The sequence below is a fragment of the Rhinopithecus roxellana genome, chromosome 4 (genome assembly GCF_007565055.1).
Source record: "Rhinopithecus roxellana isolate Shanxi Qingling chromosome 4, ASM756505v1, whole genome shotgun sequence".
NCBI classification, from domain to species: Eukaryota; Metazoa; Chordata; class Mammalia; order Primates; family Cercopithecidae; genus Rhinopithecus; species Rhinopithecus roxellana.
Genome location: NC_044552.1, coordinates 37,325,148 through 37,350,212, shown reverse-complemented (window position 1 = coordinate 37,350,212; position 25,065 = coordinate 37,325,148). Strand labels below are relative to the sequence as shown.

Sequence of the window (25,065 nt, the reverse complement as noted above, 5' to 3'; positions counted from 1 at the left end):
CCTTCCACCATGTTTGTGAGGCCTCCCCAGTCATGTGGAATTGTGAGTCCATTAAACCTCTTTTCCTTTATAAATTACCCAGTCTCGGGTATGTCTTGAAAATGTGGAAATAAAGAAAAGTATGAGGAAAAATTTAAAATCCTTAGAGACACAGTTAGCTAACTGCTAAATTTCAAGCAAGAGCCAGCTAGGCGGGGAGACATTATTCAGGGGTACCCCAAACAACCCATCACTTTCTGACTGCTTTCACCATCTACCCCTGCAGTGAATCCTGTGCCTACTATTCCTCTTGGCACTGAGAGCAAGGCAGGTGGATCCAAAATCATTATTCTTCTCATTAAATCTTTGGATGTGTCTTCTCACTCACAGACACCCTCTTGGCCACACAATTGCACACACATCAAATGCAGATATGCACATGTGTCCCTGATGTAACCCAAAATCTAACATTCGTACTCATATATTTTTTAGTCCAGCACAGATGTTTTTTTTCTCTCTGTGCCAAGTTCTATCTTTTCCTTCTTCCACCTACTTTTCCAGGCTTCAGAGCATGTTGGGGCTTTCAGGTCCCCAGTAAGACTTGCAAGTTATATGATCACTCCTGGTCTGGAAAGCCTGTAGGCAGGCAGGTTAATTTAAGAGCGCTAGTTTAACCCAAGAAAATAAGGAAGTTAGAAAAAAATGAACCCTTTTTTTTTTTTTTTTTTGAGACGGAGTCTCACTCTGTCACTGAGGCTGGAGTACAATGATACGATCTCAGCTCACTGCAACTTCCACCTCCTCGGTTCAAGTGATTCTCCTGCCTCAGCCTCCCGAGTAGCTGGGATTACAGGCATGCGCCACAACACCCAGCCAGCTAAGTTTTGTATTTTTGGTAGAGATGGAGTTTCACCATGTTGGCCAGGCTGCTCTCAAACTCCTGACCTCAGGTGATCCACCTGCCTCAGCCTCCCTTTCTCTTCTTAGTGATTAAAAACCATGGCTGTGACCAGGTGCAGTACCTCACACCTGTATTCCCAGAACTTTGGGAGGCCAAGGTGGGTGGATCACCTGAGGTTGGGAGTTCGAGACCAGCCTGACCAACATAGAGAAACCCCACCTCTACTAAAAATACAAAATTAGCCGGGCATGGTGGCGCATACCTGTAATCTCAGCTACTCTGGAGGCTGAGGCAGGAGAATGGCTCGAACCCAGAAGGCAGAGGTTTTGTTGAGCTGAGATGGCGCCATTGCACTGCAGCCTGAGCAACGAGCAAAACTCCTGTCTCGACAACAACAACAAACAATAACAAACAAAAAAACCATGACTGCCTGGCTGACTGGGTGAGCAGCTACTTGCAAGTTTTAGCCACTGTACATAAATACACCATCCTGCTACAGAGGTCTGTTCTGAAGTGTGTGTATGGTTTTGTTGTTGTTGTTATTGTTTTGTTTGGTTTTAGTTTGGGTTTTGGTTTGAGACAGGGTCTTTCTCTGTGCACCCAGGCTGAAGTGTAGTGCCATGATCATGGCTCACTGCAACCTCCACCTCCTGGGCTCAAGTGATCCTCTTGCCTCAGCCTCCCAAGTATCTGGGACAGTTAAAGTGTGTTTCACTGCATGTATACAGCTGGATGAGGCAAAAAGTATGAGGGATCTAAGAGTCAGAGGACAAGAGGACTTTTTAGAGCGGCCACTTCTGAAAGGAGGGTTAGAGGGACAGATAATGCTTCTGTTAAGGATTCCTCTTCCTCCCTTTCACCCTAAGCTAGTGCTCAGGTGGGGAGGACCCTAGTCCTACCAGCCCTCTGAAGTAGGTGGGAGAGGACGTGGTCCCCTCATTTCCTTCCTTCCTCCCTCCCTCCCTCCCTCCCTCCCTCCCTTCCTTCCTTCCTTCCTTCCTTCCTTCTAAAGGGAAAGAGGGAGTGGGATGCCAAAAGCCTATAGCCCACCTAAATACTAACCAGGCACAACCCTGCTTAGCTTCCAAGATCAGACAAGATTGGTTGTTTTCAGGGTGGTATGGCCTTAGACCTCTCATTTTCATAATGTTCCAGAGTCCTTATTTTTGATAAGAAGTTTGGCAAAGGAGTCATGCCATCAGTAGGATCCTTTCTGATGGTTACAAATAACCAACTAATTTATATTTGCCCAGGACATAAAGAAGGAAAGATAATTTAAAACAAGTAATTCCTCCATCCAACATCATATGGCATTGCATCTGCACATTTTCCAGGTTAAAAAATAAAAATAAATGAAAACAATATCATATGGCCCCCTTAGTTTCACCCAGTTTCCCAGAGACATTTACACCATAGTTTCTGAAAAACAAGTCAAAGGTACAAGTTTGTTTCCTTCCTTCCACTTTGGGGAGTTGGGGAATTGTTGGCAAATGAAGTAACACCTAGATGGGAAGAAGTGGAAATCATTGGTCACAAGATAATTCACAGTCCGTAAAGTGGAAGGATGACCAAATTCTCCAAAGCCTGGGTGGCCAAAGAAAGATTCTATTACAACTTTAAAAACTGACTTCAAACTCTTTACACCCAGATTTGATGTGAACTGGGCATGGATGCCCAGATGATTGGAGTAGAGGTGGGCAGAGATAGCAGGAGTGGAGGTGGGCAGGTTCAGTGGAGTGCCTAGGAGGGAGTGGGAGGTAAGGGAGGGAAGAAGAAGTACCTTGAGGAATGATGAAGAGTCCTCAGAGCATGATGGCTTTCCAAGGCAGTAGGTCCTGTCTTCCAGCTCCCTTCTTGGCTTACTTTCTCCTTTCTGCCCTTACTTTGCTCTATAGTTATCAGCAAGCTGATTATCTGGAAGGCAAGGGGACAAGTGTATCTAGGACTGGGGCTGGGCAAGTCCACTGCCACTCTGCCAGGTCACCATTTTTTGAACATCTTTATCGAGATACAATTCACAAACCATAGAATTTACCCCTTTAAAGTGTACAATTCAATGATTTTTTAGTACATTCAGAGTTATGCAACCATCATCGTAATTTTCTTTTTTTTTTTTGAGACGGAGTCTCGCTCAGTCACCCAGGCTGGAGTGCAGTGGCGCGATCTCGGCTCACTGCAAGCTCCGCCTCCCGGGTTCACGCCATTCTCCTGCCTCAGCCTCCCAAGTAGCTGGGACTACAGGCGCCCACGGCCACGCCCGGCGAATTTTTTGCATTTTTAGTAGAGACGGGGTTTCACTGTGTTAGCCAGGATGGTCTCGATCTCCTGACCTCATGATCTGCCCGCCTTGGCCTCCCAAAGTGCTGGGATTACAGGCGTGAGCCACGGCTCCCGGCCTTTTTTTTTTTTTTTTTTTTTTTTTAATATAGAGTCTTACTGTTGCCCAGTCTGGGCACTCCAGCCTGGGCAACAAGAGCAAAACTGTCTCATCAACAACAACAACAACAAAACAAAAACAAAAACAAACAACAACCATGGCTGCCTGGCTGACTGGTAAGCAGCTACTTGCAAGTTTTAGCCACTGTATAGAAATACATCTTCCTTCTGTTAAGGATTCCTCTTCCTCCCTTTCACCCTAAGCTAGTGCTCAGGTGGGGAGGACCCTAGTCCTACCAGCCCTCTGAAGTAGGTGGGAGAGGATGTGGTCCCCTCATTTCCTTCCTTCCTTCCTCCTTCCCTCTCTCCTTCCTTCCCTCCCTCCCTTCCTTTCTTCCTTCCTTTCTTTCTCTCTCTCTTTCTTTTTCCTTTTAAAGGGAAAGAGGGAGTGGGAGTGGTGTGATCTTGGCTCACTGCAACCACCACCTCCCGGGTTCAAGTGATTCTCCTAACTCAGCCTCCTGAGTAGCTGGGACTACAGGTGCCCGCTACCACGTCCAGCTAATTTTTCATATTTTTAGTAGAGACGGGGTTTCACCGTGTTAGCCAGGATAGTCCTGTTCTCCTGACCTCGTGATCTGCCTGCCTCAGCCTCCCAAAGTGCTGGGATTACAGGCGTGAGCCACCGCACCCAGCCCTCGAACCCTTGACTTCAGTTGATCTGCCTGCCTCGGCCTCTCCAAGTGCTGGGATTACGGACCTGAGTCACCAAACTCAGCCCATAATTAATTTTAGAAGATTTTCATCACTCCCTAAAAAATCTCCATACCCATTAGCAATTAATCCCCATTTCAACCCACCCGCCGCAGTGCTTGGCAACCATGAATACACTTTTCTGTATCTGTAGATTTTCCTGCCTCTACTGAACATTTCATGTAAATAGAATCATACATGTGTATCCTTTTGCATCTGACTTTGTTCACTTAGCATGTTTTCAAGGTTCATCAGTGTTGTGGCATGTGTCAGTACTTCATTTTAACACTTAATAGTGTTTCTTTGTACGGATATACTGCATTTGATTTTCCATGTTGATGAATATTCATGTTTCTACTTTTTAGTTATTGTGAATAATGTTGCTATAAGTTATTCAGGTACAAGGTTTTTGTGGATATAGGATTTCTTTGTTTTTTTTTTGCAGCTAGGAGTGCAATCGCTGGGCCACATGGTAACTCCAATTTTAACATTTTGGATAGCTACCAAACTGTTTTGCACAGTGACAGCAGCATTTTAAAATCCCACCAGCAACTGGGCATGGTGGCTTACACCTTTAATCCCAGAACTTTGTGAGGCTGAGGCAGGAGGATTGCTTGAGCCCAGAAGTTCAAGACCAGCCTGGGCAACAAAGCAAGACCTGGTCGCTACAAAACAAAACAAAACTATATATATACAATAATAAATACATACATTTTTATATATACAAAAATAAATAAATAAATAAATATATGGCCAGGAGTGGTGGTGCCCACTTGTAGTCCCAGCTACTCAAGATGCTGAGGCAAGAGAATTGCTTCAGCCCAGGAGTTTGAGGCTACAGTGAGCTATGATGGCACCATTGCACTCCAACCTGGGTGACAGAGTGAGATCTTGTCTCACAAATAAAATAAAATAAAATCTCACCAGCAATGTATAAGGGTTCCAATTTCTTTCTATCCTCACTGACACCTATTGTTTGAGTTTTTATTATACCCATTATATTGGGTGGGTAGTGGCATCTGGGTCACCATTTATGACGTCACCTGCAATTATGCTAGTTTTTTTTTTTTTTTTTTTTTTTTTTGAGACAGTCTGACTCTGTTGCCCAGGCTCGAAGTGCAGTGGCACAGTCTCAGCTCACTGCAACCTCCACCTCCTGGGTTCAAGTGATTCTCCTGCCTCAGCCTCCCAAGTAGTGGGGATTACAGACACCTACCACCACACCCAGCTATTTTTGTATTTTTAATAGAGACAGGGTTTCGTCATGTTGACCAGGCTGGTCTCAAGCTCCTAACCTCAGGCGGTCTGCCCGCCTCAGCTTCCCAGAGTGCTGGGATTACAGCCGTGAGCTACTGTGTCCGGCCGATGCTAGTCTTAAGGCTGGAATTAGGGCTGGCCAGCTTGTCATCTGCTTCTCTTTTCTAAAGATGACATTTCATATGTATAGAATCATACAATATGTAGTCTTTTGCTCTGGCTTCTTCCACTTTGAATAATGTTTTTGGAGTTCACCCATGTCATAGCATGCATCAGTACCTCTTTCATTTTGTGTGTGTGTGAGGTAAAATATACGTAGCATAACCACTTTAATCATTTCAGCATATACTTCTGTCGCATTAAGTATATTCAGAATATTGCACAACCATTATCACCATTCATCTTCCATACTTTTTCTTCTTTTTTCTTAGATCCAGGGACAAACTAGATCCAGTATTTTTTTCATCTTCCTGAACTGAAACTCTGTACCCATTGAACAACTCCCTGTTCCCTCTCTCTCTAGCTCCTGGCAACCACCACTCTACTTTCTGCCTCTATAACTTTGACTGCTTTAGGTACCTCATAAGTGGAATCATACAACATTTGTCCTCTTATAACTGGCCTATTTCAGGGTTCATCCATGTTGTGGCACATGTCAGACTTCCTTTTTATAGCTAAATAATATTCCATTTTCTGGATTAACATTTGTTTATAGATGGTTATGGATGACTATACATTTTGTTTACTCATTCCTCTATTAATTGACACTTGGGTTGTTTCCATCTGTTAGCCCAAATGAATAATGCTATTGTTTATTTATGTATTTATTTACTGAGACAGAGTCTCACACTTTCGCCCAGGCTGGAGTGCAGTGGTGCAATCTCGGCTCACTGCAAGCTCCGCCTCCCAGGTTCATGCCATTCTCCTGCCTCAGCCTCCCGAGTATCTGGGACTACAGGTGCCTGCCACCATGCCCATCTAATTTTATGTATTTTTAGTAGAGACGGAGTTTCACCATGTTAGCCAGGATGGTCTTGATCTCCTGACCTCGTGATCCGCCCACCTCAGCCTCCCAAAGTGCTGGCATTACAGGCGTGAGCCACTGCGCCCAGCTGAATAATGTTATTGTTATGGGATCTTTGAGGTGTCACTTTTCTGGCCAGAAACCTCTAGGGCCAGTGGTGCCTTTGCCTGACTCAGGCTCGCTCAGCTCCTTCCACCCACTCAGGCTATCGGGCTGTGCTTGACTTAACGCTACCAGTCTGGATCCCATGCCTGCCAAGGGTGAGCCAGGTGTGGAATGGCAAGGGGTATGTGAGCAAGAGAGCGTGGGGTCCAGGCACTGTGCACAGTCAGGCATGCTGGCTACTGCAGGGGGGCGGGCAGTTCCAGGTGCTGGCACAGGTGGCGGCTGTCTGTGAGGCTGCAGCTGGACCAAATGGACTGCAGGCAGCTTCCCTGGCTAGCACTGGGAATGCAGTGGCACCTGGAAGCTTGGAAACACCAGGAACCACAGGGCCTCAAAGAGGGAGTCACAGCGCTGGCTTAGGGAGCTCTCAGGTCTGGGCTCCCTGAAGGGCTGCAGCTCTTCTCTTCTCCACCTGCAATGTGGTGAGCAAGGGGCATGTTTCAGCCCTGTTTGTGTTACAGGGCTTGCCATTTGGTGGGTCCCAAGTTCTTATCCTGCCACAAGGAAGACTGAGGCATGCAGACAAGTGGAGGGTGGAGGCACGCAGACAAGTGGAGGGTAAGCAAGATATAGAGGAAGCTTTATCGAGTAGTAGAACAGCTCAGAGGTCTGCTATGGGTAGCTCCTTTTTGCAGCCAAGGTGTTCCGATGAGTGTTTAGCCCTCAGCAGAGAGGACGAGGTGCTGGGATGGGTGGCTCCTCTCTGCTGCTGGTTGTCCCCTCATCTCTGCAGTTCTTAGCAGAGAGGGTCTGGAGTGAGTTGCTCCTCTCTGCAGGCAGATCATCCCTGGAGTGGGAAGCTCCTCTCTGCTGCTAGTCACCTGGGCGTCTGCTCTGTTCTGGCTGAGTCCAGGGTGTTTATGGGCTTCAGTGGGGAAGTGCATGCTGATTGGTCCATGGGCAGCCATGTATGGGCCCAGGAAAAAACACTATGAGTTCCCCCTCCCATTGGCAGGACTGGTAGCCTGGCCCCCAGGCCACAGGCATCCCCTAGCTTGAAGGTGGGGCTTAACCGGGATTGCCCTATTCTACCCAGGAGCCATTGCCTCTTGCCACCACCATCCATGGCACTCAGGTTGCTTGTGCCAAAGGGCACCTGCAGGCCAGCACTGAGCTGCCCTCAGCACCCCCTCAGCTTCCCTCCTGTGCTCATTGGTGCCCAAAGTCTGGAGGGGGATGAGGCAGCAGGGGGCTGGCATGTCAGTGCTGCCCTGAGTGTGGCATCCACCCGACAGGGCTGCCACAGTGTCCAGGCTCAGCCCCAACCTTGCCCCATGATTGGAGCTGGTGCCGGAAGCAGGGAGAGGGCAGGCAGCAGCAGCAGGCACTTCTGAGGCTGCAGGGAAGAAGGGGGCCTCCTGGACCCCCAAGAGCACAGAGATGCTTGGGTCCACAGCTGGGGTTGGGCTGCTGCAGTGGCACCCTGGGAGGGTGGGGCTCCTGCCTGCTTCATGGAGTGTGGGGCCCAGGCCTCCCTGCTGCAGGTGGCGTCTTGACAGTGGCCAGTCATCTGGAGCCACCGCTGCCATCACTATTGTAAATATTCATGTACAAGTCTTGTGTGGGCATATGTTTTCAGTTTCCTTGGGTATATACCTATGAGTTGAAGTTTTAGACCATATGTTAACTCCATGTTTAATCATTTGAAGAACTGCCAGACTGTTTCCCAAAGCAACCACACCATTTTACATTTCTACCACTTGTGTGTGAGAGTTCCAGTTTCTCCACATCTTCACCAGCACTTGTTATTTTCTGACTTTTTAATTCTGGCCATCCTAGGATGTGTAATGGTATCTCACTGTGATTTGGATTTGCATTTCCCTGATAAGTAATGATGTCTACTATCTTTTCATCCACTTACTGGCCATCTGTATATCTTCCTTGGAGAAATGCACATTCAGATTCCTTGCCTATTTTTTTAAGTAGGCTGTCTCTTTATTAGTGAGTTGTAAGAGTTATTTTTACATTCTAAATGCAAGTGTCTTATCACATATGTGATTTGCAGATATTTTCTCCCATTCTGTGGTTTGTCTTTTCACATGAGTATCTCTCTGTCACTCAGGCTGGACTGTGGTGGCATGAACATGGCTCACTGCAGCCTTCACCTTCTGGGCTCAGGCAGTTCTCCTGCCTCAGCCTCCCAAATAGCTGGGACCACAGGTACGTGCCACCATGCCACTCCTGGCTAATTTTTTTATTTTTGTAGAGACAGGCCTTTGCCATATTACCCAGGTGGGTCTTGAACTCCTGGGCTCAAGCAATCCTCTCGCCTCAGCCTTCCTAAATGCTGAGATTATAGGTATGAGTACCACATCCAGCCTTTTCACTTTTTTTTTTTTTAGAACAGAGTCTCATTCTGTCACCCAGGCTGGAGTGCAGTGGCACGATCTTGGCTCACTGCAACCTCCAACTCCCTGGTTCAAGCAATTCTCTTGCCTCAGCCTCCCAAGTAGCTGGGATTACAGGTGCCCACCACCACACCTGGCAAATTTTTGTAGTTTTAGTAAAGATGTGGTTTTGCCATGTTGCCCAGGCTGGTCTTGAACTCCTGATCTCAAGCAGTCTGCCCGCCTTGGCCCTCCAAAGTGCTGGGATTACAGGTGTGAGCCATTACACTTGGCCCTTCACTTTCTTCTTTCACATTCTTCATAGTGTCCTTTGAGACACCAAAGCTGTTAATTTTGATGAAGTCCAATTTATCTAATTTTTAAAAATCTTTTTATTTTTATTTATTTTTATTTTTATTTTCCAGCCACCTTTTTTTTTTTTTATTATACTTTAAGTTCTAGGGTACGTGTGCATAACGTGCAGGTTTGTTACATATGTATACTTATGCCATGTTGGTGTGCTGCACCCACCAACTCGTCAGCACCCATCAATTCATCATTTATATCATGTATAACTCCCCAGTGCAATCCCTCCCTCCTCCCCCCTCCCCATGATAGGCCCCAGTGTGTGATGATCCCCTTCCCGAGTCCAAGTGATCTCATTGTTCAGTTCCCACCTATGAGTGAGAACATGCGGTGTTTGGTTTTCTCTTCTTGTGATAGTTTGCTAAGAATGATGGTTTCCAGCTGCATCCATGTCCCTACAAAGGACGCAAACTCATCCTTTTTTATGGCTGCATAGTATTCCATGGTGTATATGTGCCACATTTTCTTAATCCAGTCTGTCACAGATGGACATTTGGGTTGATTCCAAGTCTTTGCTATTGTGAATAGTGCCGCAATAAACATACGTGTGCATGTGTCTTTGTAGTAGAGTAATTTATAATCCTTTGGGTATATACCCAGTAGTGGGATGGCTGGGTCATATGGTACATCTAGTTCTAGATCCTTGAGGAATTGCCATACTGTTTTCCATAATGGTTGAACTAGTTTACAATCCCACCAACAGTGTAAAAGCGTTCCTATTTCTCCACATCCTCTCCAACACCTGTTGTTTCCTGACTTCTTAATGATTGCCATTCTAACTGGTGTGAGATGGTATCTCATTGTGGTTTTGATTTGCATTTCTCTGATGGCGAGTGATGATGAGCATTTTTTCATGTGTCTGTTGGCTGTATGAATGTCTTCTTTTGAGAAATGTCTGTTCATATCCTTTGCCCACTTTTTGATGGGGTTGTTTGCTTTTTTCTTGTATATTTGTTTGAGTTCTTTGTAGATTCTGGATATTAGCCCTTTGTCAGATGAGTAGGTTGCAAAAATTTTCTCCCATTCTGTAGTTTGCCTGTTCACTCTGATGGTAGTTTCTTTTGCTGTGCAAAAGCTCTTTAGTTTAATTAGATTCCATTTGTCAATTTTGGCTTTTGCTGCTGTTGCTTTTGGTGTTTTAGACATGAAGTCCTTGCCCATGCCTATGTCCTGAATGGTACTACCTAGATTTTCTTCTAGGGTTTTTATGGTATTAGGCATATAAACAGAACCAAAGACAAGAACCACATGATTATCTCAATAGATGCAGAAAAGGCTTTTGACAAAATTCAACAGCCCTTCATGCTAAAAACGCTCAATAAATTCGGTATTGATGAAACGTACCTCAAAATGATAAGAGCTATTTATGACAAACCCACAGCTAATGTCATTCTGAATGGGCAAAAACTGGAAAAATTCCCTTTGAAAACTGGCACAAGACAGGGATGCCCTCTCTCACCACTCCTATTCAACATAGTGTTGGAAGTTCTGGCTAGGGCAATCAGGCAAGAGAAAGGAATCAAGGGTATCCAGTTAGGAAAAGAAGAAGTCAAATTGTCCCTGTTTGCAGATGACATGATTGTATATTTAGAAAACCCCATTGTCTCAGCCCAAAATCTCCTTAAGCTGATAAGCAACTTCAGCAAAGTCTCAGGATACAAAATTAATGTTCAAAAATCACAAGCATTCTTATACACCAGTAACAGACAAGCAGAGAGCCAAATCAGGAATGAACTTCCATTCACAATTGCTTCAAAGAGAATAAAATACCTAGGAATCCAGCTTACAAGGGATATAAAGGACCTCTTCAAGGAGAACTACAAACCACTGCTCAGTGAAATAAAAGAGGACGCAAACAAATGGAAGAACATACCATGCTCATGGATAGGAAGAATCAATATTGTGAAAATGGCCATACTGCCCAAGGTTATTTATAGATTCAATGCCATCCCCATCAAGCTACCAATGAGTTTCTTCACAGAATTGGAAAAAACTGCTTTAAAGTTCATATGGAACCAAAAAAGAGCCCGCATTGCCAAGACAATCCTAAGTCAAAAGGACAAAGCTGGAGGCGTCACGCTACCTGACTTCAAACTATACTACAAGGCTACAGTAACCAAAACAGCATGGTACTGGTACCAAAACAGAGATATAGACCAATGGAACAGAACAGAGTCCTCAGAAATAATACCACACATCTACAGGCATCTGATCTTTGACAAACCTGAGAGAAACAAGAAATGGGGAAAGGATTCCCTATTTAATAAATGGTGCTGGGAAAATTGGCTAGCCATAAGTAGAAAGCTGAAACTGGATCCTTTCCTTACCCCTTATACGAAGATTAATTCAAGATGGATTAGAGACTTAAATGTTAGACCTAATACCATAAAAATCTTTTTATTATACTTTAAGTTCTGGGATACATATGCAGAATGTGCAGGTTTGTTACATAGGTATACATGTGCCATGGTGGTTTGTTGCACCCATCAACCCATCATCTACATTAGGTATTTCTCATAATACTATCCCTCCCCTCGCCCGCCACCCCCTGACAGGCCCCGGTGTGTGATGTTCCCCTCCCTGTGCCCATATGCTCTCATTGTTCAACTCCCACTTATGAATGAGAACATGTGGTGTTTGGTTTTCTGTTCCTGTGTTAGTTTGATGAGAATGATGGTTTCCAGCTTCATCCATGTCCCTGCAAAAGACATGAACTCATTCTTTTTTATGGCTGCATAGTATTCAATGGTGTATATGTGCCACATCTTCGTTATCCAGTCTATCATTGATGGACATTTGGGTTGGTTCCAAGTCTTTGCTATTGTGAATAGTGCTGCAATAAACATATGTGTGCATGTGTCTTTATAGTAGAATATATCCCATTCCTGGATATATACCCAGTAATGGGATTTCTGGGTCAAATGGTAATTCCAGTTCTAGGTCCTTGAGGAATCGCCACACTGTCTTCCACAGTGGTTGAACTAATTTACACTCCCACCAACAGTGTAAAAGCATTCCTGTTTCTCCACATCCTCTCCAGCATCTGTCGTTTCCTGACTGTTTAATGATTGCCATTCTAATTGGTGTGAGATGGCATCTCATTGTGGTTTGATTTGCATTTCTCTAATGACCAGTGATGATGAGCTTTGTTTCATGTTTGTTGGCCGCATAAACCTCTTCTTTTGAAAAGTGTCTGTTCATCTCCTTTGCCCACTTTTTTCTTGTAAATTTGTTTAAGTTCCTTGTAGATTCTGGATATTAGCCCTTTGTCAGTTGGATAGATTGCAAAAATTTTCTCCCATTCTGTAGGTTGCCTGTTCACTCTGATGATAGTTCCTTTTGCTGTGCAAAAGCTCTTTAGTTTAATTAGATCCCATTTGTCCAATTTATCTAATTTTTTCTAGTGAGTTTGGTGTCATATCTAAGAATCTGGCCAGGTTCTGGGCTCTCAGTTCTTTTTTTTTTTTTTTTTTTTTTTTTCTGAGACGGAGTCTCACTCTGTTGCCGGGGCTGGAGTGCAGTGGCCGGATCTCAGCTCACTGCAAGCTCCGCCTCCTGGGTTCACGCCATTCTCCTGCCTCAGCCTCCCGAGTAGCTGGGACTACAGGTGCCCGCCACCTCGCCCAGCTAGTTTTTTGTATTTTTTAGTAGAGACGGGGTTTCACCGTGTTAGTCAGGATGGTCTCGATCTCCTGACCTCGTGATCCGCCCGTCTCGGCCTCCCAAAGTGCTGGGATTACAGGCTTGAGCCACCGCGCCCGGCCAGGGCTCTCAGTTCTATACCATTGATCTGCATGCTTATCCTTCTGCTGTTCTGGCTAGAGTATTGTACCTTTTGTAGCAAGTTTTGAAATTTGGAAATTGTGAGTACTCTTTGTTCTTCTTTTTTAGGATTATTTTGGCTATTTGGAGTCCCTTGAAATTCAATATGGATTTTAGAATCAGTCAATTTCCAGAGAAGTCAGTTGGGATCCTGACAGGGACTGCTGCTTTTTTTTTTTTTGAGACGGAGTCTCCCTCTTTCGCCCAAACTGGAGTGCAGTGGCGCGATCTCAGCTCACTGCAAGCTCCGCCACCCGGGTTCATGCCATTCTCCTGCCTCAGCCTCGCTGAGTAGCTGGGACCACAGTCACCCACCACCACGCCTGGCTAATTTTTTGTATTTTTAGTAGAGACAGGATATGAATGAATGAATAAATGGACCCATTAATAGGGGAAACTGGGCCAACCTATAAAAAGCTTCCTTGTTCCCACCTATTCTCCCAACAGCCCTGCAGTGGGAAACTGGGCAAGCTCATAGCAGCAGCTAGAAATATCACCCTTGAAAAATAACAACAATATCTGTACCTAATTGAGTGCCTATTATGTGTCCAATACTGTTCTTGGCACTTTCACACATTAGTTCTAGTCTTTAGAACTACCCTGCAAACTGGGTATAGAGCATGGTGGTTAACCAATCAAACTTTGGAGACAAGGATTAAAATCTTGCCTCTGCTACTCTGTAACTATGTGATCTTGGGCAAGTTATTTGAGCTTGAAGAGTCCTAAAATGTGGTTAATAATAGATCCCACCTCCAAATGGCCAGCTCCTGGTACTGTCACAATGTGTCCATGTTTGTCTCTTTCACCAGAGCAAAGTTCCTGAAAGTAATAGTAGAGTCTCTTTCACAGAGTTGGTGGGAGGATTAAATGAGATAATATATGCAAAAGATCTAGCAAACTGCCTGGGATATGATAGTTGCTTAATAACTCTTATTAGTATTATATTATTTTTCAGATGAAAAAACACCAGTGATGTGGCTGGACTCCAGGGTGAATGGCCATGTCAGACCCCAGAGATGCTGCATCCTTAACCTTATTCTCCCAACTCAAAGATTCTCTAGGCATGGCAGGCTATGAAGCACAGCCACGAATCAAGGTGATGAGGGCTGGGACATTAAGTGGTAACCTGGATGGACAGTAGATTAGGAGGCTCCTCTAATGCCATATCACTGCAGGAGTCACAGAACATTGGCACAATTCAGGGAAGTCCCCCTAAGTTGAATTGACAGCCATTGTGGTGGGATAGAGACTAAAGGTTGAAATTAATTTGATATCTAGAATGTTAAGAAATTAGATATTTTGGGCATGTATAAGTTTGTGCACTGAGATTCAAACTCACAATATCAATAATACAAAGCAGTGTAAAATAAAGCCAAGTGATCAGCACAATGGCTTTTCCTGGAATTCAGAGGAGAGAGATCATTGAGAGCAATCAAAGAAGGTTTCCCTGGAGGATGGGACCTGCAACAATAATAGTACTACTAATAACTATTTATGGAGGGCTTGATTCTTTATATATTATTGATACAGTTTGACTGTATCCCCACCCAAATCTCATTTTGTAGTTTCCATAATCCCCACATGTCATGGGAGGGACCCAGTGGGAGGTAATTGAATCATGGGGGTGGTTACCTCCATGCTGTTCTCAAGATAGTGAGTTCTCATGAGATCTGATGGTTTTACAAGGGGCTTTTCCCCTTTCACTCATTCTTCTTCTCCCTGCCGCCATGTGAAGAAGGACATGTTTGCTTTTCCTTCTGCCATGATTGTAAGTTTCCTGAGGCCTCCTCAGCCATGCTGAATTGAGTCAATTAAACCTCTTTCCTTTATAAATTACCCAGTCTCATGTATGTCTTCATAGCAGCAAAAAATGGACTAATACAATTACTGTCTTTTAAAATATTCACAATAAACCAGCAATATATGTAAATGCTATCATCTCCATTTCACAGATAAGGAAACTGAAGTTCAGAGAGTGTAAGTAACTTTCTCATTATCATAAAGCTAATAAGTAGTTTGAGTCAGGATTTGAACCCAGGTCTATCTCTGGTCCTATGGAAACATGACCATGGCCCATGCCCTTTCCATGTCCTGTCCTGAAGGACCAAGTTGAAACTCAACTCCCTCCCCTTGATAGTGACATACCCAGCAATCCCCAGTGGATTTGCATAGCACTTTGAAACCACCTCCAAGTGGCCACTTCCTGGAACTATCACAATGTGTCCATGTTTGTCTCCTTCACCAGAGCAAAGTTCCTGAAAATCAGGGACGTGTCTTATTCATCTCTATCCTCATCAGTTTTGCAGTACTTGGCACTCAGTACGCATCAAAATATTGAAAAAATTGATGAAGGAAAAAATAAATATTAAATACTGTGATACCAAAAAGCATTTTTTTTAAGTGTGCCTTGAGTTTCTCATTATTTTAAACATATATTTGATATGACTTTTTCTTTTTCTTTTTTGAGACAGAGTTGCCCTCTGTCACCCAGGCTGGAGTGCAGTGGTGATATCTTGACTGACTGCAACCTCTGCCTCCCAGGTTCAAGTGATTCTTCTGCCCCAGCCTCCCAAGCAGCTGGCAGTACAGGTGCCTGCCACCAGGCCCAGCTTATTTTTTGTATTTTTAGTAGAGACAGGATTTCACCATGTTGGCCAGGTTGGTCTCGAACTCCTGACCTCAAGTGATCTGCCCGCCTTGACCTCCCAAAATGCTGGTATTACAAGCGTGAGCTACCCCACCCAGCCTGATATGACATTTTAATTTCTTTCATGATTCATGGTATTGTTGGAGAGACATCATTTACAGATATAACAGGGACTGTAAATAAACATGAAAATGAAAAAGTATAAGATAGCAAATGATAAAGCGCTAAATTGCATGGATTCTTTAATAATGCAATAGAAGTTTAGAAAATATAGAGATTGGTGTGATTTTAGGTGGCATAGGGAAAGAGAATTGAGGACAGCTTTCTGAAATGCTGTATTTGTCAGTTCTCAGTTGCAAGCAACGGAAATAGATTCTGAATAATTTAAGCTACTGAGCAGTTCACAGAAACACTGGGAAACCTGGAGAACCAGGCTCAGAGCCTAAACAGATAATAACCATAACCAAACCACTCCAAAAAACAGTGTTTGGTGAAGATTCTGCTGTCCACTATATGCCACATCTCACATCACTGACACCATTAGGCCAGGGACCTGAGCTTGGCACTGCTGCTAGAGCTGCATGAAAATTGGAAGTTGCTGTCACCAGGAACACCCTTCCCTTAACTCTGCTTATTTTCATCGGTAACTCCAGAGTCAAAGGCTAGGATAGCTGCATCTGATTGGCCCAGCCTAGGACAGTGCCAGCTCTGGCCACAAAGGAGGCTGGGAAAGCACGGATCTGGTGTTTTCAGCATCTCTAGTGATAAGTAGGATCTGCTTCATATAAGATTCTTGGGGTCTTTTTTGTTTGTGTTTTTGAGACAGAGTCTCGATCTGTCACTCAGGCTGGAGTGCAGTGGTGTGATCTTGGCTCATTGCAATCTCTGCCTCCTGGGTTAAAGTGACTTTCATGTCTCAGCCTCAGCCTCCTAAATAGTTGGGATTACAGGTGCGTGTTACCCTGCCCGGCTAATTTTTTGTGTTTTTAGTAGAGATTGGGTTTCACCACATTTCTTTTTTTTTTTTTCTGAAATGGAGTTTCACTCTTGTTGCCCAGGCTGGAGTGCAATGGCGTGATCTTGGCTCACTGCAACCTCCGCCTCCCGGGTTCAAGCAATTCTCCTGCCTCAGCCTCCTGGAAGTAGCTGGGATTACAGGCGCCCGCCACCATGAGCAGCTAATGTTTTTATGTATTTAGTAGAGACGGGGTTTCGCCATGTTGGCCAGGCTGGTCTCGAACTCCTGACCTCAGGTGATCCACACGCCTCGGTCTCCCAAAGTGCTGGGATTACAGGTGTGAGCCACCGCGCCCAGCCTGTAAGATTCTTAAAGTGGGAAATTGCCATGTGCTGAGAAGCTTCCACCCCCATCTCCCAAAAAAGAAATGTCTACTGCAGTTGGCCAAAGCTAGAGGGCAGGAAAAGGAAGAGAGATGGTTAGACAAGAGATCAAGGAGTGGCCCAGGGCAGTGGAAAGAGCCTTGAGGAAGCCTGGGAGGAGTTTTTGAGGAGGGAAAAGTAAGGTGCTAAGTGCTTTGGAGAGTTCTAGGGTGAGTAGAAGTGGTCTTTGTATTTGGATGGAAAGGGGTGCTCTGTGACCTTACCAAGAGCAATTTTAGTCAAGGGTGGAGGTAGAAGCCAATCATAGGAAATTATGGAGAAAACCAAAGTAAAGACATGGAGGAATCCCTCAAAACTATTGGGGACATTTGCCTCTATTAATCATCACGAAGACACAATCCAGTGTCATCAATTCATCACTCATTCCATGATATGATTTGGCTGTGCTTCCACCTATGTAGGGAAGGGAAGTAGAAAGTTGCCAGAATTAGGCCAAGTGCAGTGGTGCATGCCTATAATCCCAGCACTTCAGGAGGCTGAGGTGGGAGGACTACATGAGTCCAGGAGGTTGAGGCTGCAGTGAGCCATGAGCGTACCACTGCACTCTGACCTGGGCGATAGAAAGAAAGAAGAAAGGAAGAAGTGTGAGAAACAAACTCACCCATCCAAACCCAAAGAATGGACTCAGAGACCCAGAAAACAGTGAAAGTGAGACTTTTGATGACAGTCTTACAAGATTGGGTGTCTGATAGGCAGTTACACCCAGCACAGTTTCAACAAGCAATTTATCCCCTCGGGCACAGGTCTCTCTCCCAGTTCCTCATAGGCTGAGTACTATAGGGTCACAGTCTTCCTGGATGTTGCTCTTTAAGTGTTTGACTTACGACCTAAGTAGCTGGACAGACTGATAAAAACAGACAAAGTGAGCTATTTGCAGACTAGTAAATTTTTATCTTAGACTAAACTTCTTTGGTTCAGGCAAAGGTAACTCAGGCGGGTGGGGAGGCCGACAAGCAGGCATTAGCTATCCAAGCAGGGGCCTAGTATATCCTGTTTCTTCTGTAGTTTGCTGACCTAAGCCAATTCAAAGCACTTTGTCTTGGAAATGGACCAGTGTATGCATTATTTCCTTCAATTCCCTCCTCTTTTTCTTTTTACTCCTATTGGTCCCATTTTCACATTTATTTTTGTGTCCTTTGGTTCTTAAATTTATTAGGTACTCCTCTAGGGACTCCTACTGAGTTAATATAAGTGCTGCGATTAAAATAATTTGTTAGATCTCTCCAACTTCAGTGGCCATGTGGATTCTCGGGAATCTTATGGAATGCCAGAGTGAAGGGAATGGCCACTTGAACTAAAGCACAAGTTCCAGTAGACAGTAACAGGTTAGGGAGGTTTCTCTTCCCAAAATATCACCAGACATCAGCCTGGGGTATATGAAATGCTGAGTAATTGCCTTTATTTGACTCACCAGTAACGTTTAGGATGTAGGTACAAGCTGAGAGTTTTCCCACGGACTTGCTGAACTCTGCCCCCTGTCTAGAGAGGCAAGAGGAGTGGTTCATATTACCTTTGGAGAACGAGGGAATTGCTCTAGGGTCTGATCTCTGCAAGGTGGGAAACAGCAATGATAGACTTTTGTAAGTCTTTTTTCTCCTGCATTCGTGTCCTGGTATAGAGCCAACATGCAACACATTCTGTCGGGATTGGTATCCCATCCTAGGGAAATGGAGCCACCTGTGCCTGAGGCTGCCCAGCAGAGCATGCATAACAGTTGGTCTTATTAAGAGCTAGTACTGGCTGGGTGCGGTGGCTCAATCCTGTAATCTTAGCACTTTGGGAGGCCAAGGCAGGTGGATTGCCTGATTCAGGAGTTTGAGACCAGCCTGGGCAACATGGTGAAACCCCATCTCTACTAAAATACAAAAAAAAAAAAAAAAAAAAAAAAAAAATTAACAGGGCATGGCAGCGTGCGAGTAGTTGAGTAGTCCCAGCTACTCAGGAGGCTGAGGCAGGAGAATTGCTTGAACCCAGGAGGCGGTGGTTGCAGTGAGCTGAGATCGTGCCACTGCACTCCAGCCTGGCAACAAAGCGAGATTCCATCGCGGGAAAAAAAAAAAAAAAAAAAAAAAGAGCTAGTACCAAAAATTTGACCCATTCAACCCAGGCATTTACATTCCCATATTCAGTCTCAATTTCTAAAGTCTGCCTCAAGTCAGTTACCTTAATTATTTTTATTCTCTTAGAGTTATTGTCTGGTGGATTAAAGGAGGTACTGGGACCAGGAGTTATAGTAATCCTGGGTGGGCTCGGGGTGGAGTTGGTGACTAGCCTAAGAGTAAACTGTTCCACGGGATTGCTTCCTGAGATATATATTTCTAATACATACCTCCAAGGTTCTTGGTCTAGAGTAGCTGGATTGTTTATGGTAATTAATATAGGATTGCATTCTAAATTTCTACAGTTAGGTGGCGTAGCGCCCTTACACAAATGTATTTCATTCTATAAGGGTTTGTTTTTGGAAGAATGACTCACCCAGCTTTGATAATGAGTGGTCCACCAGACCTGATTCCAGCTAGCACAGGGCTTTTCTGAGAGGGCCCAATAACGGTCTGTTTTAGGACATAGATCTTTGTCTGCTTGTGACAACTGTCTATGGTTCCCTAAATTCCCTCAAAGTAAGACTTGGCAGGTATTACATTTTATAGTTTGGGGCAGGGTGGAGGTCTTGGTTATGTTGACTATTAGTTTGGATATTCCCTACTTTTCACCCCAGTACTGGGCCCTATTCAATATGTAGGTCTCCTTTCAACCCTTGTGTTAGGATTAATCCTAACCATATCCACCCCCAGTGACGGAGCCTGCTTATGGTTTCCTTTTAGGTTTTTCTTAGAGTTAGCTTTAAGGGTTCCTTAGCTGATCTATACACTTTCCATTCACCTTTTCCCTTTCCTTCTGGGGTTTCTTTTACCAGTCTCTTGATCCGAGTGTATGTGTCCACCCCCGTTCAGCTGTTCCTACAGCTGTCTCAGTGATCAGGAGCACTTGATAGGAAGCTTGGGTGGAGATTGTCTTCTTTAATTGCCATGCTGGAAGTGGTGACCTGTGAATTCAAGAGGCAGGGTTTGAGTTAGAAGTCTTTTTAACCTAAGGGACAATAGGGTGGAGGATATGGACAGTATATAATTTCTTTTTCTTTCTTTTTTTTTTTTTTTGAGACGGAGTCTCGCTCTGTCATCCAGGCTGGAGTGAAGTGGCACAATCTCGGCTCACTGCAAGCTCCACCTCCCGGGTTCACGCCATTCTCCTGCCTCAACCTCCCGAGTGGCTGGGACTACAGGTACCCTCCATCACGCCCAGCTAATTTTTTTTTTTTTTTTGTATTTTTAGTAGAGACGGGGTTTCACATGTTAGCCAGAATGGTCTCGATCTCCTGACCTCATGATCCTCCCGCTTCGGCCTCCCAAAGTGCTGGGATTACAGGCTATAATTTCTTAAAAATTGATCTTTGGTTTCCGTAGTAGGAAGGTCAGTAGTTCTGCCTAAATACAGGAATGCTTTGTAATGGTCTTAACCCAGGAGGTCTTCCTCTGGTACTGTTTTCTAACTACCTTTTTGTTTATTTTTTGGCAGGTTACAAAACCCCCACACACCTGTTTAGCAAGGGTATAAGCCCCTATACACCCATAATTTTTGAGTATTGCATCACACATGGCCTGGGGACCCCAGTGACTTCCCTTAGGCAGTATGGACATTAGTTGTCTCATAAGGGGTTTGTTTATCATTTCTCTTCCATTAGGGAGCACCCACCTTCCATCCTTAGTTTGAGTGGCTCCTATCTTGCCCAGTTCTTCCTCCTCCTCTTTAGAAAACTGGGGTCTTAATACCACCTTAGGGATATCTGGTATTGGGCTAAACAGTCTAACTTCTTCCTCCAGGGAGGCTTGCTTAGCAGCTTCATCTGCAAGCCTGTTCCCTACAGCTTCTGTAGTGTTTCCTTTCTGATGGCCATTTACATGAACTATGGCTGTCTCTGCTGGAAGCAGGAGGCTTTTAAAAACTTGTTTGACCAGTTCTCCATGTACTAGTTCTTTCTAGTACTATTTATTAGCCCCTGCTTTGTCCAGATTTTTTCAGAGGTGTGTATTACTCCATAGGCATATTTGGAATTAGTATATAGTGCCTTCTTGGCCTTCTAGGAGCTTTAGGGCCTGGTTAAGAGCATATAATTCACAGGTTTGGGTTGACCAGCTTTGGGTAATCTATCTTAGGATTGTTTGTTTCCATTAATGACAGCATAGCTGTTGTGTCTTTTACCATCTATCACTCGGGGCGACCCATCGACAAACAGCCTTATTCCATCATGTAGTGGAGTTTCTTTAAGGTCTGATCTAACTTTAGTTTGATATTCTATGATGGCTTCTTATTCTCCTCTTCTTTCCATGAAAAGCTGGCTGGAGTTAGGTTAGGCACCTCCCCAAGGCCCATTGATCCCAGGAGGAACTTGGGGAGGCAAAGGACTGACCAGCTGGCCTCCCAGGGTGCCTTTGGCCAGGGCCTGCTGGATCTGGCTCTGGGCCAAGAGCTGCTGGTTTGAAGAGCTGCCAACCTGTGGCGCCTTCCTTGACAGGCACTCTCATGGGCAAAGGCATCCCTGGCTCTGGCCTCCCTTCCTCTTTCTTCGCTTCGAAGGCACCATCAGTCTCGCTGGCAGACCAAGAGCTGCACTGTTTTTATTCGATGCCACCCCTGCTGGTGACCCAGCAACTGCAAAGGGTCTCCAGTTTGTCCCGCTCTGGGAGGGGACTCAGTGGCTTTTTCTCCTCCTCAGCTGCAAGGATCCTCCCCCGGCCCAGCCTGGCTCTGGGAAACAAAATTTTCTTTCTTTTTCTTTTCTTTTCTTTTTTTTTTGAGACCGAGTCTGGCTTTGTTGCCAGGCTGGAGTGCAGTGGCGCGATCTCAACTCACTGCAACCTCTGCCTCCTTGGTTCAAGCGATTCTCCTGCCTCAGCCTCCCGAGTAGCTGGGATTACAGGCACGTGCTGCCACGCCCAGCTAATTTTTGTATTTTTAGTAGAGACAAGGTTTCACCATATTGGCCAGGATGTTCTCCTGACCTCAAGTGATCACCCACCTCGGACTCCCAAAGTGCTGGGATTACAGGTGTGAGCCACCACAGCCAGCCGGAAACAGAACTTTCATACATCCCACCTCAAAGCATCTTGGCAGACTTCTCCCCAGCATGAGCTCTCTCTTCTTCAGGGATTGCAAACTGGCATCCTTTCTCGCCTATATTGGGTTTTTAAGTTTTTCGAACTGATCCCCAGCATTTAAAAATCCTATTTCACGTAAAAAGTCAGAATTCTGGCCTCTGAGAAAACAGACAATTTGGCAACACAGGGCCAGCACTGTAGAAACAGCTGAGCACTGAGGTCCCTTTAACAGGGTGTGCCCTCTTCAATTAGCCACAGTCCCCACCCAGCCCTGCAGCCCTCCTTCTCATCTTTTGCTGGCCCTGTAGTCCTTTGAGTTTACAACCCTAGTTCTGATCTTTCTTATGTAGCCTGCCAGCCCTTCTGCAGACTTACTGACAGCTGCCCCTGGTGGACAACAGCAAAACCTTAATGGTCATCTCATCCATTTACCCTTCCATAATCTGAATCCTCTCTATCACCTCCTGAAAAACAGTCATCTGTTTGTTTGTTTTTTTCCGATGGAGTCTCGCTCTGTCACCAGGCTGGAGTGGAGTGCAGTGGCAATATCTGGGCTCACTGCAACCTCTGCTTCCTGGGTTCAAGCGATTCTTCTGCCTCAGCCTCCCGAGTAGCTGGGACTACAGGCACATGCCACCACGCCCAGCTAATTTTTGTATTTTTGGAAGAGATGAGGTTTCACCACGTTGGCCAGGATGGTCTCGATCTCTTGACCTCATGATCTGCTGGCCTTGGCCTCCCAAAGTGCTGGGATTACAGGTGTGAGCAACCATGCCCGGCCTGCCATCTGGTCTTTGTTGTAGACAACCCATTACTCCTCAAGCAGCCCGATCCTAAACTCTCCTTCACATCCCTTTCTCACTTGCATCGCCCAGTTCCTGGGCTCTGTCCCTCCTCAGTGGCCACACTGTACCCTTTCCCTGTACCTCCTTGTTGCTTGAACCTCTATAACTTTCCCCCAGCCCTGCCAACCTCTCTGTATCCTCTCACTTCTTCTTGTACTCTTTCTTCCTTTTACATTATTTGTCTCCCCAGTCTCACCTTCTGTGTATTTCTTTGATCTCTGATCTCTTTCTCTTTCTTTCTTGCTCATTTTTCTTCTTCTATCTCTCTGTCTGTGTCATCCCCAGTTTCCTTTCTCCCTCATACTCAGTTTCTTCCTCTTTCTCTCTCTGGGCACGAGCTGAGCCGTGCTGTGCCCTGGCTCCCCATTTTCTGTCTGCAAAGATGAACAGCTCTGACTCTCTTCTTTTTCTCTGGGCACCAGCGCACCTGCATAGTGTCTTACACAGTCCACCCTGTCTCAGCTGCTTAGTCTGGTGGCTTCCACACACACAGCTGCGTGGCCGGCTCTCCCTTGCCTTCAGGGTCAGCAGCTTAACTCTTTGTCTCTCTCTCTGGCCCTCTATATTTGCCGTTTCCTCCCCTTTCTCTTTCCGATTTTCTTTCTTTCTTTTTCTCTTTCTCTGTAGCAGGAAGAACTGCAGACAAAACTCAGACACCGAGTTAAAGATGGAAGGAGTTTATTCAGCCAGGAACATCAGCAAAACTCCTGTCTCAAGAGCTGACCTCCCCCGAGCGAGCAATTTCTTTCCCTTTTAAGGGCTCACAACTCTAAGGGGGTCTGCATGAGAGGGTAGTGATTGACTGAGCAAGCAGGGGGTACGTGACTGGGGGATGCATGCACCGGTCGGTAATCAGAATGAAACAGAACAGGACAGGGATTTGTACAGTGCTCTTCCATACAATGTCTGGAATCTATGGATAACATAACCAGTTAGGTCAGGGGTCGATCTTTAACTACCAGGCCCAGGGCACGGCGCTGGGCTGTCAGCCTGTGGATTTCATTTCTGCCTTTTAGTTTTTACTTCTTTTTTCTTTGGAGGCAGAAATTGGGCATAAGACAATATGAGGGGTGGTCTCCTCCCTTATTCCCCCTCTTTGAGACTCTCGCTAATTTTATTAGTGGGAGTTCTCACCTTCATTTTCACTACCTATGTCTTTTTGCATGACAGATCGATAGTGATTTATGTAGTACACTTGTGCTGAAGCATTCTGGTGAACTAGAGTAGCGATGAAAGCTTTTACTATTTGAATGAGTACAGGTAGTAAATAAGGGATCAGTAAGCAGGTTCCTGTTACTACTATAATTTTTATTATAAGAGTTTTAAATCCTCCTAGTACTGGGAACCATTTTCAAACATGGTCTCAGGATCAAATCTATGCCACACTTGTACAGGCACATGTGCCCGTTTCATCATGTCCTTAACTATATCTTCAACTACTTGTCCCTGATCATCTATGTGCAGGTAGCAATTGGTAAGGTTAAATTTTTTACAGACTTCTCTTTCAGCTGCTAGCAAGTAGTTGAGAGTCAATCTATTTTGATAGATAGCATTTCTCATCTGAGTTTTTTGCCGGGCCGGAACAGTCAAGGTTTTACCAGTTTTATTAGTGATGACTTCCAAGACAGCTTGCAACCATATGATTTGGTTGAGCATGTAAATGGGGGTCCGGTATCCCCATGAACCATCTTGTGCCCAAGTGGCCGGCTGATAGTATTGTATAATTTTTTGCAGGAGGCCGTTTATCATCTTTTTAATTATCTAGGGCTATGCTTCGCTTTTTGCGGGAAGCAGACAGGGAAGCCCAGGATTTCGTCTGTTTTTATGGGCAGTAGGAAGAAAGATGGTTTAATAGTGCAAATAACACAACTGCCTGTCTACTGGTCAGGCAGCTTAGTGTAGGCTCTATGTCCACAGATCCAGTGTAGCCCAGTGGGGGCCGTCCAGTCCCAGTGGGATTCTGGGTGGGCCTAAATGGTCTGCAACTTTGTAAATTTACTGAATGGATTTTTCTCTGTGTGGTTTGAACTCCACCATGCAGTCTTCCTA

The 25,065-nt window shown here is 45.1% G+C and overlaps 1 long non-coding RNA gene across 1 annotated transcript in view; it reads left to right on the top strand.

Moving 5' to 3' along the window:
* Positions 1-25,065, top strand: part of LOC115896947 — a 35,478-nt gene continuing 10,413 nt past the window's right edge. The window contains exons 1-2 of the long non-coding RNA XR_004056891.1: positions 1-42; positions 13,926-14,066. This is a non-coding gene — a long non-coding RNA (uncharacterized LOC115896947). The remainder of the gene's footprint in view (positions 43-13,925; positions 14,067-25,065) is intronic.